The sequence below is a fragment of the Tamandua tetradactyla genome, chromosome 12 (genome assembly GCF_023851605.1).
Source record: "Tamandua tetradactyla isolate mTamTet1 chromosome 12, mTamTet1.pri, whole genome shotgun sequence".
Lineage (NCBI taxonomy): Eukaryota > Metazoa > Chordata > Mammalia > Pilosa > Myrmecophagidae > Tamandua > Tamandua tetradactyla.
Window position 1 is genome coordinate 31,431,648 of NC_135338.1, and position 15,176 is coordinate 31,446,823.

Here is a 15,176-nt window from a genome sequence, read left to right on the forward strand (position 1 = left end):
CAGCAAAAAAAAAAAAAATGGGCAAAGGATTTGAATTGACATTTCTCCAAAGAAGATACACAAATGGTCAATAAACACATGAAAAGATGCATTGTAGTCACAGGGGCATACAAATCAAAACCACAAAGAGATACCACTTGACACCCACAAGGATGGCTAGCTATAACTTTAAAACAAAAGAGTAAGTGATGGCACAGATGTGGAGAAATCAGAACCCTTATACATTGCTGGTAGAAGTGCAAAGTGGTGCTGCTGCTGTAGAAAACAGTCTGGCAGTTCACCAAAAAATTAAACATAAAATTACCATATGACCCAGCAATTCTGCTCCTTGGCATATACTCAAGAGAAATGAAAATGCATGTCCACACAAAAACGTATATATGAATATTGATAGAATTATTCATAACAGCCAAGAAGTGGAAATAAGCCAACTGTCCATCCACTGATGAATGGATAAATAGACGTGGTATAGCCATACAATGGAATATTATTTGGGCATAAAAAGGATCACTGGTACATGCTACCACATGGATAAACCTTGAAAACATTAAGCTAAGTGAATGAAGCCAGACCAAAAAGGCCACATATTAGATGTTTCCATTTTTATAAAATGTCCAGAATAGGCAAAGTCAGAGACAGAAGATAGATTAGTGGTTACAAGGAGTTCAGGGGAAGAGGAAATAGGGAGTAACTGCTAATGGTATGGGGTTTCTTTTGGGGTGATGAAAATGTTCTGGAGTTAGACAGTGGTGATAGTTATATAACATTGTGATTTTACTCAAAACCACTGAGCTGTCCACTTTTTTAAAAACTTTTTTATTGTGAAATATAACATATATACAAAAAAGCAATAAATTTCCAAATACATTTTAATAAGTAGTTATAAAGCAGATTTCAAAGTTTGGTATGGGTTACAGTACCATAATTTTTCGTTTTTTCTTCTAGCTGCTCCAAGACACTGGAGATCAAAAGAAATATCAATATAATGATTCAGCAGTCATATACATTTGGTAAATCCTATTTTCTCTGTTATACTCCTCTTTTTCTTTTTTGTGAAAATAACATATACACAAAAAGCAATAAATTTCAAAGCACAACACAACAATTAGTTGTAGAACAAATTTCAACGTTTGGTATGGGTTACAATTCTACAATTTTAGGTTTTTACTTTTAGCTTCTCTAAGGTACTGAGACTAAAAGAAGTATCAATATAATGATTCAGCACTCATACGCATTTGTTAAACCCTATCTTCACTATATAACTCCACCATCACCTTTGATCTTTCTCCCATTTTTTTTTTTTTTTTTTTTGACATGGGCAAGCACCGGGAAATGTACCCAGGTCTCTGGCATGGCAGGCCAGAACTCTACCACTGAGCCACCATTGCCCTCTCCCGTTCAGAGGTATTTGGGCTATGGCCAGTCTACCTTTTTCATGTTGGAAGGGGCTGTCAATAATATGAGATAGGGGATGAATTCATTGATGTTCTGGAGAGGCTGGGCCCTCTGCATTTCATGTGAACTGTCCACTTTTAAAATGGTTAAAACAGCGGATTCTATCTCAATTCTTAAAAAATGTCTTAACTAATAAACTTACTTGACCAAGTTACCCAAAGCTAAGTGGAGCTAGGTGAGTGATTTATCCAGCTTGGAACAGAAAGTCAAAATATTCTGATAATGAAACCAAAGACCATGCTTCTCAAGGGACCTTCCGATGTCTTAAAATGCCTGTTGCTTGGAGGAGGGAGGCTTTGCTGAAGATTAGAGATGGGCAGCCAGGCTCATGATAGACACTCACTCCCTGGTTAGGCTGCTTCACCCCATTTTATGTCCCCAAAATGTCAAGGTAATGGGATGATGAACAAAGAACCACGGTCTGACCAAAAGAGACAGCAAACCAGATATGACCTGGGCTTGGTCACCCCACATTTACAGGAAAGGATAAATGATTTCTGAGTCAGAGTATCCTGAAGCCCCAGAAGACAAAGCTCCTAGATGATGCCTTCCTGAACACTTCAATACCAAAAATGCTTTCACTGTGTTCAAAATAGAACTGACTGAGACACAATTCTAAGCTGTCCAACGCGTCGGCATTCCCCATACAGCTGCTTTATTTATGCACGCGTGCTTCGGGGAGGTGTGCTGATCCTTTGTCTCTTTTAGCTTTGGACACAAGTGACTTCGAAATTAGCAAAACGTACATGATTTACACTCAGCTCAACACGGTCTGCTATAGAACTCAAGGACCTTCCTTCGAGGCCAGAAGAAGCTGAGCAAGGGGCAGGAGAGTGACCATATGTCTGCCAGAGGGGCTCAGAACCTCCGGTGAGGAGAAACTGAGAATGGAGCTCCAGGGCTCAGCAGAACTTCCTGGAGGAGAATTTCATTTCTCTACTTCACGTTCCAATGATACGCTCCCCTTCCTTTTTGTTTCCTCCCTCCCACCAAAACTCCCGGGGCAACACTGGGTAATAAAGCGACAGAATGCAAGTGTTATAGGAGATGGCACACCACCACCCCAGGGAAACTGTCACAGCAGGGAGGCAGGGCTGGGATGAAAAGCAAAACCTCTGGCCCACTCTAGCCATTGGCTAGCCAGCCTCTCCTCCATACCTCCCCACTCCTGCCTGCCCCCAAAGGGAAAAGGAGAGGACAATGAAACTAGGCCTTCCCTTGGGGTTCTGACCACCTTGTGGTGAGATTATGATTGCCCCATGGTTGCCATGCCTACTAGTGATGTCACTCCTTTTATCATTCCATCTGGGTGGATTTTTTTTTTTCCTTTTCTCTAAAGGAGGCCCTTCTCTCCAGTGCCCGGGAGCTCTAGCCCTTGTCTTATCTACATCCAGGTAAACTACCTCCTCTGTCTGCGAATCTCAGGAGACTCTACAGTACTAAAGGGGCCAGGGAAGAGTGAGGAGCCAGCTCCCAGGACCCAGACAAACTCTCCTCCCAAGCTAGTCAAACTATTCCTATTTTAACAGAGCCAGAGCAAAGATTTTCCTGGCACCTCTCAGAAATGCAAACAATAGAGGGATGTGTGGCAAGGTCCCATAAGTTTTATTAATTGGTCAGAAGGAAACCACTTTTTAAGTGAATTAAGTGCAAAAAAGAATAAGGATTGGGGGCGAGGGTGTACAAATCCCACACTTCATCATGCACAGAAGAACGCAAAGGAAATCAGAAAACTATTTCCTAAATGATTCCTTTTCATGCCATTAAGCCATGGATCTAACGAGGTTTCCCACACAGAAAGCAGTGCTTTGTGTCCCTACTGTGCACCAGGCACACGCCAGGTATCAGAGACCCAGTCCTTGCCCTTACGGGTCTAATGATAATCAACATCACAAACATGACTTCTACATGGACTTGTTCAAAACAATTTTACCCCGGTAGGTAGAAAAATGGAGGCCCTGAAAGACCAGGCAGTTGGTCCGTGGACACAAGGCTCAGTCTAGAATCTGTGAGCAGAGACCAAAAATACCGGCCTCAGCAGGCCTTGTGCCAAATCTGCAGGTGAAGACCCCATCCTGCCGCATGCATTCGCCTCAGTCTGTCCTCTCCTCCCAGGCTCTGCGGCTGCTTCTGCAGGCAGTAAGGATAGGCAGGAGGCAGTGGCTCCAGTCCCCAGCTGCTGCAACCCTACCAGGGGAACAGCAGCCATCTGCCACGGAGAGCGCACGGGGGGCCAAGGTAAGGGCGTCCCTGCAGCCAGCCAACCCCTGTCAGTCCAGCTAATCTTTACATAACAGGCCTGGTTCTGGAGGTCATCAATGCCCTTGTTAAGAAACCATGTCCTCTAGAAAACAATGGCCCATGGCACTGGAATCGTCCACACTTATTAAATAAAAATGGCGATTGCTGTTGATGTGGTAGCACCGTGGTTTTCAATTCTGGCTCTTTCCTAGCAAAAATAGCCTTCTCTTTCTATTATATAACATGTCTCTTGTCGCTTTAAAAACAATTATCCATTATAAATATATATTCTTTTAATGCAAGGGAAAAGTTTGTTCCCCATTTTATGAACGAAAAAAACCAAGGTAAAGAAAAGAAGGGGTCATCTCGGGTGCTGTTGATTTGCAGAGCTGCGATTTTTCTCTCAAGCACTCACTTTGGAAGACCCTTGGCAGCAGCACAGGTGCTCAGTAATTTATGTGGCAGTCATGTTACCAGGCCACCAAACAAGCCACTGTTGTTCATTCTTTTGTTTGGGTTTCGTGGGGCTGGGGGCTAGCAAGGAGAGGTGGAATTGATCCCCTTAAAAGCTCCAGCACTGACTCCCAAAGTGGCTGCTGATAAGGTTCAAGGGCCAGATGTCACCCTTGCTAAAATTGTCCTCTTTTCTAACAAGTCAGTCTGCCTTTAACCTGTCCTTAGGTAGGACACTAGACGCCCTAGTTCTCGACGCAGCCCTGCTCCCCGGGGAACCAGGACCTGAACAGGCTGCTTCCCCTTCACGCAGGTAAGAAGCTTTACCACCAAAAACAGGAACGAAGCCAGCAGGTGCACAGAGGGAGCTTTCACGAAGGTGGGGGGGGGGGGGGGGGCGGGGTGAATGCAAAGCCTACACTTTAGGACCCACACCTGTGAGAGAGGAACCTGCCAGAAATCTCAGTTCAAAGGGATCCAAGCTGAGATCAAGGTGTAGTGAGGCTGAACAAGCTGGAGTTCTAGAATTGGGCAAATCTGGGTTTGTGCCTCAGTACCACTTCCTCACCATGGGGCCTTACATTGCTCGTCCCCAGTTTTCCTCATTATGCTGGTTTGAAAGGATGTATGCCCCCTAAAAAAGCCATGTTTTAATCAAAATCCCATTTCATAAAGATAGAAGAATCTCCATTCAATACTGTATGTTTGAAACTGTAATCAGATCAACTCCCTGGATGATGTGATTTAGTCAAGAGTGGTTGTTAAATTGGATTAGGTGATGACATGTCTCCACCCATTGGATGGGTCTTGATTAGTTTATTGGAGTCCTATAAAAGAGGAAACATTTTGGAGAATGGAAATTCAGAGAGAGCAGCACCACAAAGCAGAGAGTCCACAAGCCAGTGACCTTTGGAGATGAAGAAGGAAAATGCCTCCCGGGGAGCTTCATGAAACCAGAAGCCAGGAGGGAAAGCTAGCAGATGACGCCATGTTCACCATGTGCCCTTCCAGATGAGGGAGTAACTCTGTGTTAGCCATGTACCCTTCGACTTGAGAAAGAAACTGTGAACTTCATTGGCCTTCTTGAACCAAGGTATCTTTCCCTGGATGGATGCCTTTGATTGGACATTTCTATAGACTTGTTTTCATTGGGACATTTACTCAGCCTTAGAACAGTAAACTAGCAACTTATTAAATTCCCCTTTTCTAAAAGCCATCCCATCTTTGGTATATTGCATTCTGGCAGCTAGCAAACTAGAACACTCATCAATTAAATGGGAATAAAAATCATTTAGTTTTTGAGAGGTTTTGTAAGTGCCAGGACATACTATGCACTGCAAAGATGGTAGCTATGATTATCAGGTTTGCCAAAAGCAGTGCTGTTTGTGCTGAGCCGCCCATGCTGTTTCCTTAGCCACTTCTGATCAATGTCCTTTAGTTGCAGCACAACTGAGCCAGAGGGTAAACCCTTCTGCCACAGGACAGAGCACATGCCCTTACGAAGTTAACTGAAGTGTGTGAGTGCAGGGTCTGGATCTCAGTAGAGCCACTCTTTTGCTTGATTTTTTTCTTTCAATTTACACATGTTTTTTTTCCATGCATTTCTTTATGCATACCTATACATATGTGAATGTACATAATTTATTCAAATAGGATTATATCAACATGCGATTTTCCCGGGCCCCTTTCTCCCCATCCCCACCCTGTATCAACTCCATATTAACATTTCAGTTTGTGTCCTCCTGTTTTTTCTCCATACCGGTGGAATTCTATGCACACATACACATATGAATAGGGTGTGGGCAAGGGGTGGTTATTGTTTAACAACAATGGAATTATATATTATATGTACTTTTTGCCTCTTATTTCATTCTGCAGGACTTTGCCTAGAACCTTTTAATGGCTCAATAGCAGTCCATGTACAAAGGTACCACAGCTATTGGGCCATTTCCCTACTGGTGAGCAGCCACTCAAGTTCAGTTCTTGGCCACTATGAACAGAACAGCAATAAATTACTTGTAAATACGTCCTTATCAAAGACCATTTTCTAAACAAAGATACCAAGCACAAGGAGGTGAAAGTCACCCAACCAAAGGATTTCATGATAAGTTATTTCGGCCACAACATCCTTAAAATGTCCATAGTAAAGGGAACTCTCACTCCTAGAAGTCGAAATCCCCAGCATGGGTCCAGCTTCTGACCTCTAGCTCTTCCAGGATTTTACTGTATCAAGTCACCAGGTCTTAATTTTTCCATCTATAAAATAAAATCACAACTGTCCTGTGCCACAGCATTTGAGAAAGACGTTTTAATTAATTATAAAATTTTTTTAAAAATATAACAACAAACAAACACAAACATTCTTAACTTACGATCATTCCATTCTACATATATAATCGGTAATTCACAATATCATCACATAGTTGCATATTCATCATCATGATCATTTCTTGGAACATTTGCATCAGCTCAGAAAAAGAAATAAAAAGGCAACAGAAAAAAATTCATACATACCATACCTCTTTCCCCTCCCTTTCACTGATCTGAGAAAGCTTTTGCAAGGAATTTTTGAGGAAACAGGGTGTGAAGTAACGTATTTGCTGGTTTTCTGTGCAATGTTAATTCTAGTTTGTTGTTTAGGGTCAGGGAACGGAGGGCAAGCCAAAACCAACAGATTAATTAAAGTTCTCTCTAGGATTCCCACTGGGTCCCAATTTATAAGGCATGTGGGGTTGAATAGGAAAACCTTCTATCTCTGCATTTCTGATGCACCTTTCACTGTGGTTGTTGACAATGAAAAGCCACCAATTGGATGGAGGGACTTTTGACTCTCCACTTGCCCTGTTTTGCCAGATTCCAAAGAGGGGCAACTGTAATTGAAATTATGAGAATGATCAGATTATCAAGTTCGGAAATCAGTAATCTCACTGTTGTTTGGTTTTCACTCAAAAGTTCCCTAAATTCTAAATTTCATTCGGTAAAATGTATGAGTGGGGAGACCTCTTTTGCAGGTAATGTGGTGATTTATACTTTCTGTTCTTGGGGGGGGGGAGGAGAAATTTTAGGAAAAATATCCTAAACCATCTATTTCAGGTAGGTGTTCTGAAACTCTTTCAAGAGCCTCCCCAAAAAAGAAATGGTTCCAACAACTTGCGTTATTTTTACCTGGTTTCCAAATGGTTTATAAACATGAGAGGAGAGTAATGGAAATGGTAAGATCAACAATGCTATTCTGTTTTAAAGTCCAGATCAAATTTGAGTGTAGAAAAATATTCTTCATCAAAATCAAGTAGATGGAAAAAAAAAAACTCAAGCAGATGACTGGCACCGCTGCTTTGGAAAAGCATTTGGCAGTATCTACTGAACATATGCCCATCCCACGACCCAACAATTCCACTGCTAGGTGTGCATGCTTCCGAGCTCCAAAGACATGGACCGGAGAACTCCCTGAAGCACTACTCGCAGAAGCCCACTGGCGTGGATTGGATTGGGCCCCCCAATAAAACAGTCTCATGAATGTGACCTTATTTGAAAATAGAATCTTTGAAGATGTGATTAGCTGAAAATGAGGACAAATCCGGATTACGATGGGCCCTAATCCAATAAAACTGTTGTCCTTATAAGAAGAGGCGATTAGGATGCACAGGCCAGCACTGGGAAGAAAGTCACGTGCAGATGCAGGAAGCAGAGTGATGCATCTACATGCTAAAGAACACCAGCACTGTCCACAAACAGCAGAAACTGGAAGAGGCAAGGAAGAATTATGCCCTACAGGTTTCAGATGGAGCATGATGGCCCTGCTGGCACCCTGATTTCAGCCCTCTAACCCCCAGAACTGTGAGAAAATAAATTTCTGGTGTTTAAAGCCACCCAGTTTGGGGAACTTTGTTAGGAAATGGAGATACCCAGCAAGAGTAGAGTGGATGAGCAAATGATGGTATATTCGCCTAATGAAATATTATACAGCAATAAGGGAGAATGAGTTACAGCTACAGGCAACACTTCGAATGAATCTCACAAGCACAATGTAAAGGGGGAAAATCCAGACTCTAAGGTGGGCACACTGCAAGATTCCACTTGATGGAGTAGAATCAGGATTGTGGCCTTGGTGAGGTTGGGGAGGAGGAGGTGCGATGGAAACCGGAGGGACACAGCTAGCTTCTGCACTGATTTTTCATCTGGGTGTTGGTGACACAAGTATATCCAATTTGTGACAATGTATGGAGCTGAAAATATGTGCATTTGTCTGTAGGTATGTTACACTTCAACTTAAAAAATTTAGAAAATAATTGAATGACCAGTAATAAAAGCGCTTAGGAATACAGTATTCAGATGCACAAGGCTCTTGGAGCCAGATTTTATCTAGCGAGCCCTCATGTCGATGCAAAACACTGACTAGTTGAACATGGGGAAAGAAAATTCGGTGAGGAGAGATGAAAGGGGGAACAGAGAAACTGGCACTTTCTTTGGAAAAGGGCAGTTTCCAAAATCTGCATATACAGCTTCCACCCTGGGTAATTAATCCAACACACTGTCTGTTACAGCTGGACCCAGCTTTGCTTCAAAAACATCTGGGCTTTTTGTTTTGTTTTGTTTTTCCTCCCTTAAAAAGAAAATTGGATTTGGAACAAGGAAAAAAGGCATGATTGTTTTATATGGAAATCAAATCTGTTTTCATAGAGAAAAACTGGAGAAGAGGTCTGATCGATGGTAACAAAATGGAAGCCAGATAGAAAGAGATTTGCTGTAACTCTCTAGCACCAATGGCAAACTTGAGCTTCCATTCATTTCAATAACAATATTTATAATAACAGCTAACATTTATGCAAGGTTTCTATATGCCACACACTGCTCTAAGTGCTGCCATATATTAACACATTAAATCTTTGAAGTAGGGACTGTTATCATCATGCCCACTTTACAGACGGGGACCTAGGCCCAGAGAGGTTAAGAAATTTGCCCAAAGTCACACAGCCTAGAAGTGAAAGACTAGGCAGTCTAGCTGCAGAGTCCGTGCTCTTCACTATACCATACTGCTTCCTAATAAGCATGTATTAAGCACCTACTATATACTAGGTACCTGTGGTAGTTAAATTCAGGTGTCAACTTGGCTAGGTGAAGGTGCCTAGTTCTACCGATGTGGACATGAGCCAATGGCATGAGACTCTCATCTGTTGTTGATTCTATTTGCAATCGGCTAGGAGGCATGCCTGCTGCAATTAATGACATTTGCTTTAATTGGCTGGTGCTTAAATGAGAGAGTTCAACGTAGCACAGCCCAAGCAGCTCAGTCCAGGCCTTTGGAGATGCAGAAAGGAATCACCCCAGAGAAAGTTATTGGAACCCAGAGGCCTGGAGAGAAGGCCAGCAGAGACCACCCTGTGCCTTCCCACAGAAGAAAGAACCTCAGTTGAAAGTTGGCTGCCTTTTCTCTGAAGAACTATACGTTTTTAATGAACTAAATCCCCTTTTATTTAAAGCCAATCCATCTCTGTGTGTTGCAATCTGGCAGCTAGCAAACTAGTACAGTGCCATACTGGGCAAGAGGTTACTAAGATATATAAAATACTGGCCCATAGATGACAGTCCATGCAGTGGCAAGGATCTCACAGGCATCCGTGGGTCTAATTTCAGAAAGAAAAGTTAGAAAACTATCTCCAAATACGTTGATATTAGTTCTCAACAACTAAAAGGCATTACTCATTTTCTCACTGATACTATTTCACACAATTAAGTTGTAAGAATGAACATTCCTTGGTGCACCACCCACCCCTGAGTCCTGAAACTCAAAGTTCTTTTCACTTTGATTGAGGGAAAAGTGACCTATAAATATGTTTATATTTCTTAAATTGCCCTCTTGTGCAAAACGGATTGCTTACCATGGAAGGGCCAAGATGGCAGCTTAGCAATGTGCACATAATAGTTTGTCCTCCAGAACAACTACTAAATAACCAGAAACAGTACAGAACAGCTCCTGGAGCCACATCAGTGACCGGACACACAGCGTACCCCAGTCTGGACCAGTTGGACCGGCTGCAAGCCTCCCCAAAACCGTGAGTACCCCAAGCCATGGCAGCTTGGCGGCTGGCGCCCCTCCCCAACAGGCGGCTTCTCAGAGGGAAAGGAAAGAGACTCTAAACTTGATCAAGGCAGAGTTCGCTCATTGGGCTCATGGAAAAAGAGGAGAGGGGAGGAAACAGAGGTTTTAGTGGCTGTGTTTCTATGGAGACTAGGCAGCCCCTGGATTCAGCGGCAGGACTTTTCCGGTTGCAACTGCCCCAGGCATAGGCAGAAACGGGCTGCTTTCAGGGCTGTCTCCCATGTGCCTTCCCCAGGAGAGGGGTGAAGCCCAACTCAGGTGGAATCCCCCTCTCAAGGAATTCAGACACCAGGGCTAGGCAATTTGAAGCCATTAAAACCTGCCTACAACCTCTCCTCCATCTCCACCACGCCCCCAGCAGGGAGAGTCTTCCAAAGTTAAAAGTGCCACAACATCTTTTGCTGGTGCAACCCGCAGGCAGACGCACCATATACTGGGCAGGATAAGAAAAACAGACCCCAGAGACTTCACAGGAAAGTCTTTTAACCTGCTGGGTCTCACCCTCAGGGAAAACTGACACAGGTGACTCCTTCCCCCTGATAGGATGCCAGTTTAGTCTGGGAAACCCACCTGAGTCTATAATTCCTACGTAGACCCTCCTAAGGGTGGGGAGGGAAAAGGCACCATACAAGCAGGGCAAGAAATAAGAAAACAAGAACTGAAAAATTATCCTCTGTTAAACAAAACCTAAGCTAGAGTCCGGAAAAAGGCTGAACTGAAAGTCAAAGAACAGATAGACAACAAACTCATCTAGCAAGAAAACCCTAGGTAAGAGAAGTGAAAGAACTCTCCAGAATAAACTAATTAAGGTAATTAAATATCTAGACGCCAGCAAAAACTAGCAAATCACACCAGGAAAATTGAAGATATGGCCCAGTCAAAGGAACAAACCAATAGTTGAAATGAGATCCAAGAGCTGAAAAACGAATTCAGAATGTATGAACAGACATGGAAAACCTCATCAAAAACCAAATCAATAAATTGAGGGAGGATATGAAGAAGGCAAGGCATGAACAAAAAGAAGAAATGGAAAGTCTGAAAAAACAAATCACAGAACTTATGGGGATGAACGGTACAGTAGAAGAGATGAAAAAACAATGGAAACCCACAATGGTAGGTTTCAAGAGACAGAGGTTAAGATTAGTGAACTGGGGGACAGAACATCTGAAATCCGACAAGATACAGAAACTATACATAAAAGAATGGAAAAATATGAGCAGAGACTCAGGTAATTAAATGATAATATAAAGCGCACAAATATACATATTGTGGGTGTCCCGGAAGGAGAAGAGAAGGGAAAAGGAGGAGAAAAACTGATGGAGGAAATTATCACTGAAAATTTCCCAACTCTTATGAAAGACCTAAAATTACAGATCCAAGAAGTGCAGTGAACCCCAAAGAGAATAGATCCAAATAGACGTTCTCCAAGACACTTACTAGTCAGAATGTCAGAGGTCAAACAGAAAGAGAGGATCTTGAAAGCAGCAAGAGAAAAGCAATCCATCACATACAAGGGAAACCCAATAAGACTATGTGTAGATTTCTCAGCAGAAACCATGGAGACAAGAAGACAGTGGGATGATATATTTAAATTACTAAAAGAGAAAAACTGCCAACCAAGAATTCTATACCCAGAAAAATTGTCCTTCAAAAATGAGGGGGAAATTAAAACATTTTCAGACAAAAAGTCACTGAGAGAATTTGTGACCAAGAGACCAGCTCTGCAAGAAATACTAAAGGGAGCACTAGAGACTGATACGAAAAGACAGGAGAGAGGTGTGGAGAAGAGTGTAGAAAGAAGGAAAATCAGATATGACATATAAAATACAAAAGGCAAAATGGTAGAGGAAATTACTACCCAAACACTAATAACACTAAATGTTAATGGATTGAACTCCCCAGTCAAAAGACATAGACTGGCACAATGGATTAAAAAACAGGATCCTTCTATATGCTGTCTACAGGAAACACATCTTAGACCCAAAGATAAACATAGGTTGAAAGTGAAAGGTTGGGAAAAGATATTTCATGCAAATAAAAACCAGAAAAGAGCAGGAGTAGCTATACTAATATCCAACAAATTAGACTTCAAATGTAAAACAGTTAAAAGAGACAAAAAGGATACTATGTACTAATAAAAGGAAAAATTCAACATGAAGACATAACAATCATAAATATTTATGTACCGAGCCAGAATGCCCCAAAATACATGAGGCAAACACTGCAAACACTGAAAAGGGAAATAAACACATATACCATAATAGTTGGAGACTTCAATTCCCCACTCTCATCAATGGACAGAACATCTAGACAGAGGATCAATAAAGAAACAGAGAAGTTGAATATTACAATAAATGAGCTGGACTTAACAGACATTTATAGAACATTACACCCCACAACAACAAGATACACCTTTTTCTCAAGTGCTCATGGATCATTCTCAAAGATAGACCATATGCTGGGTCACAAAGCAAGTCTCAACAAATTTAAAAAGATTGAAATCATACAAAACACTTTCTCAGATTATAAGGGAATGAAGTTGGAAATCAATAGTAGGCAGAGCGCCAGAAAATTCACAAATATGTGGAGGCTCAACAACACACTCTTAAACAACCAGTGGGTCAAGGAAGAAATTACAAGAGAAATCAGTAAATATCTCAAGGCGAATGAAAATGAAAACACAACATATCAAAAGTTATGGGATGCAGCAAAAGCAGTGCTAAGAGGGAAATTTATTGCCCTAAATGCCTATATCAAAAAAGAAGAAGGGGCAAAAATTAGGGAATTAATTTGTCCACTTGGAAGAACTGGAGAAAGAACAGCAAACTAACCCCAAAGCAAGCAAAAGGAAAGAAATAACAAAGATTAGAGCAGAAATAAATGAAATTGAGAACATGAAAACAATTGAGAAAATCAATAAAACCAGAAGTTGGTTCTATGAGAAAATCAATAAGATTGATGGGCCCTTAGCAAAACTGACAAAAAGAATAAGAGAGAGGATGCAAATAAATAAGATCAGTAATGGAAGAGGAGACATAACCACTGACCCCACAGAAATAAAGGAGGTAATAACAGGATACTATGAACAACTTTATGCCAATAAATACAACAATGTAGATGAAATGGACAACTTCCTAGAAAGGCATGAACAACCAATTTTGACTCAAGATGAAATAGATGACCTCAACAAACCAATTACAAGTAAAGAAATTGAACCAGTCATTAATAAGCTTCCCAAAAAGAAAAACCCAGGACCAGACGGCTTCACATGTGAATTCTACCAAATATTCCACAAAGAATTAGTACCAATCCTGCTCAAACTCTTCAAAAAAATTGAAGTGGAGGGAAAGCTACCTAATTCATTCTATGAAGCCAACATCACCCTCATACCAAAACCAGGCAAAGATATTACAAAAAAAGAAAACTACAGACCAATCTCTCTAATGAATATAGATGCAAAAATCCTCAATAAAATTCTAGCAAATCGAATCCAGCAACACATTAAAAGAATTATACATCATGACCAAGTAGGATTCATCCCAGGTATGCAAGGATGGTTCAACATAAGAAAATCAATTAATGTAATACACCATATCAACAAATCAAAGCAGAAAAATCACATGATCATCTCAATTGATGCAGAGAAGGCATTTGACAAGATTCAACATCCTTTCCTGTTGAAAACACTTCAAAGGATACGAATACAAGGGAATTTCCTTAAAATGATAAAGGGAATATATGAAAAACCCACAGCTAATATCATCCTCAATGGGGAAAAACTGAAAACTTTCCCCCTAAGATCAGGAACAAGACAAGGATGTCCACTATCACCACTGTTATAAAACATCGTGTTGGAGGTTCTAGCCAGAGCAATTAGACAAGAAAAAGAAAAACAAGGCATCAAAATTGGAAAGGAAGAAGTGAAACTATCACTGTTTGCAGATAATATGATACTATATGTCAAAAACCCTGAAAAATCCACAGCAAAACTACTAGAGCTAATAAACAAGTACAGCAAAGTGGCAGGTTACAAGATCAACATTCAAAAATCTGTAGTGTTTCTATACACTAGTAATGAACAATGTGAGGGGGAAATCAAGAAACAAATTCCATTTACATTTGCAACCAAAAGAATAAAACACTTAGGAATAAATTTAACTAAAAATTTAATTAAAGAGACAAAAGACCTATACAAAGAAAACTACAAGAAACTGTTAAAAGAAATCACAGAAGACCTAAATAGATGGAAGGGCATACCGTGTTCATGAATTGGAAGACTAAATATAGTTAAGATGTCAATTCTACCCAAATTGATTTACAGATTCAACGCAATACCAATCAAAATCCCAATAACTTACTTTTCAGAAATAGAAAAACCAATAAGCAAATTTATCTGGTAGGGCAAGGTGCCCAAATTGCTAAAAGTATCTTGAGGAAAAAAAATGAAGCTGGAGGTCTCATGCTGCCTGACTTAATTTAAGGCATATTATGAAGCCACAGTGGTCAAAACAGCATGGTACTAGCATAAAGATAGATATGTTGACCAATGGAATTGAATAGAGTGTTCAGATATAGACCCCACTCATCTATGGACATTTGATCTTTGATAAGGCAGTCAAGCCAACTCACCTAGGACAGAACAGTCTCTTCAATAAATGGTGCCTAGAGAACTGGATATCCATATGCAAAAGAATGAAAGAGAACCCATATCTCACAACCTATACAAAACTTAACTCAAAATGGATCAAAGATCTAAACATTAGGTTTAAGACCATAAAACAGTTAGAGGAAAATGTAGGGAAATATTTTATAAATCTTATCATTGGAGGCGGTTTTATAGACCTTACACCTAAACCAAGAGCACTGAAGAAAGAAAGAAAGAAATGGGAACTCCTCAAAATTAAACACTTTCGTGCATCAAAGAACT

General features: G+C 40.9%; 1 protein-coding gene across 6 annotated transcripts in view; it reads right to left on the minus strand.

Moving 5' to 3' along the window:
* The window catches only part of DPF3 (double PHD fingers 3), a 345,195-nt gene that overhangs the window by 220,283 nt on the left and 109,736 nt on the right, over positions 1-15,176 (minus strand). The window lies entirely within an intron of this gene.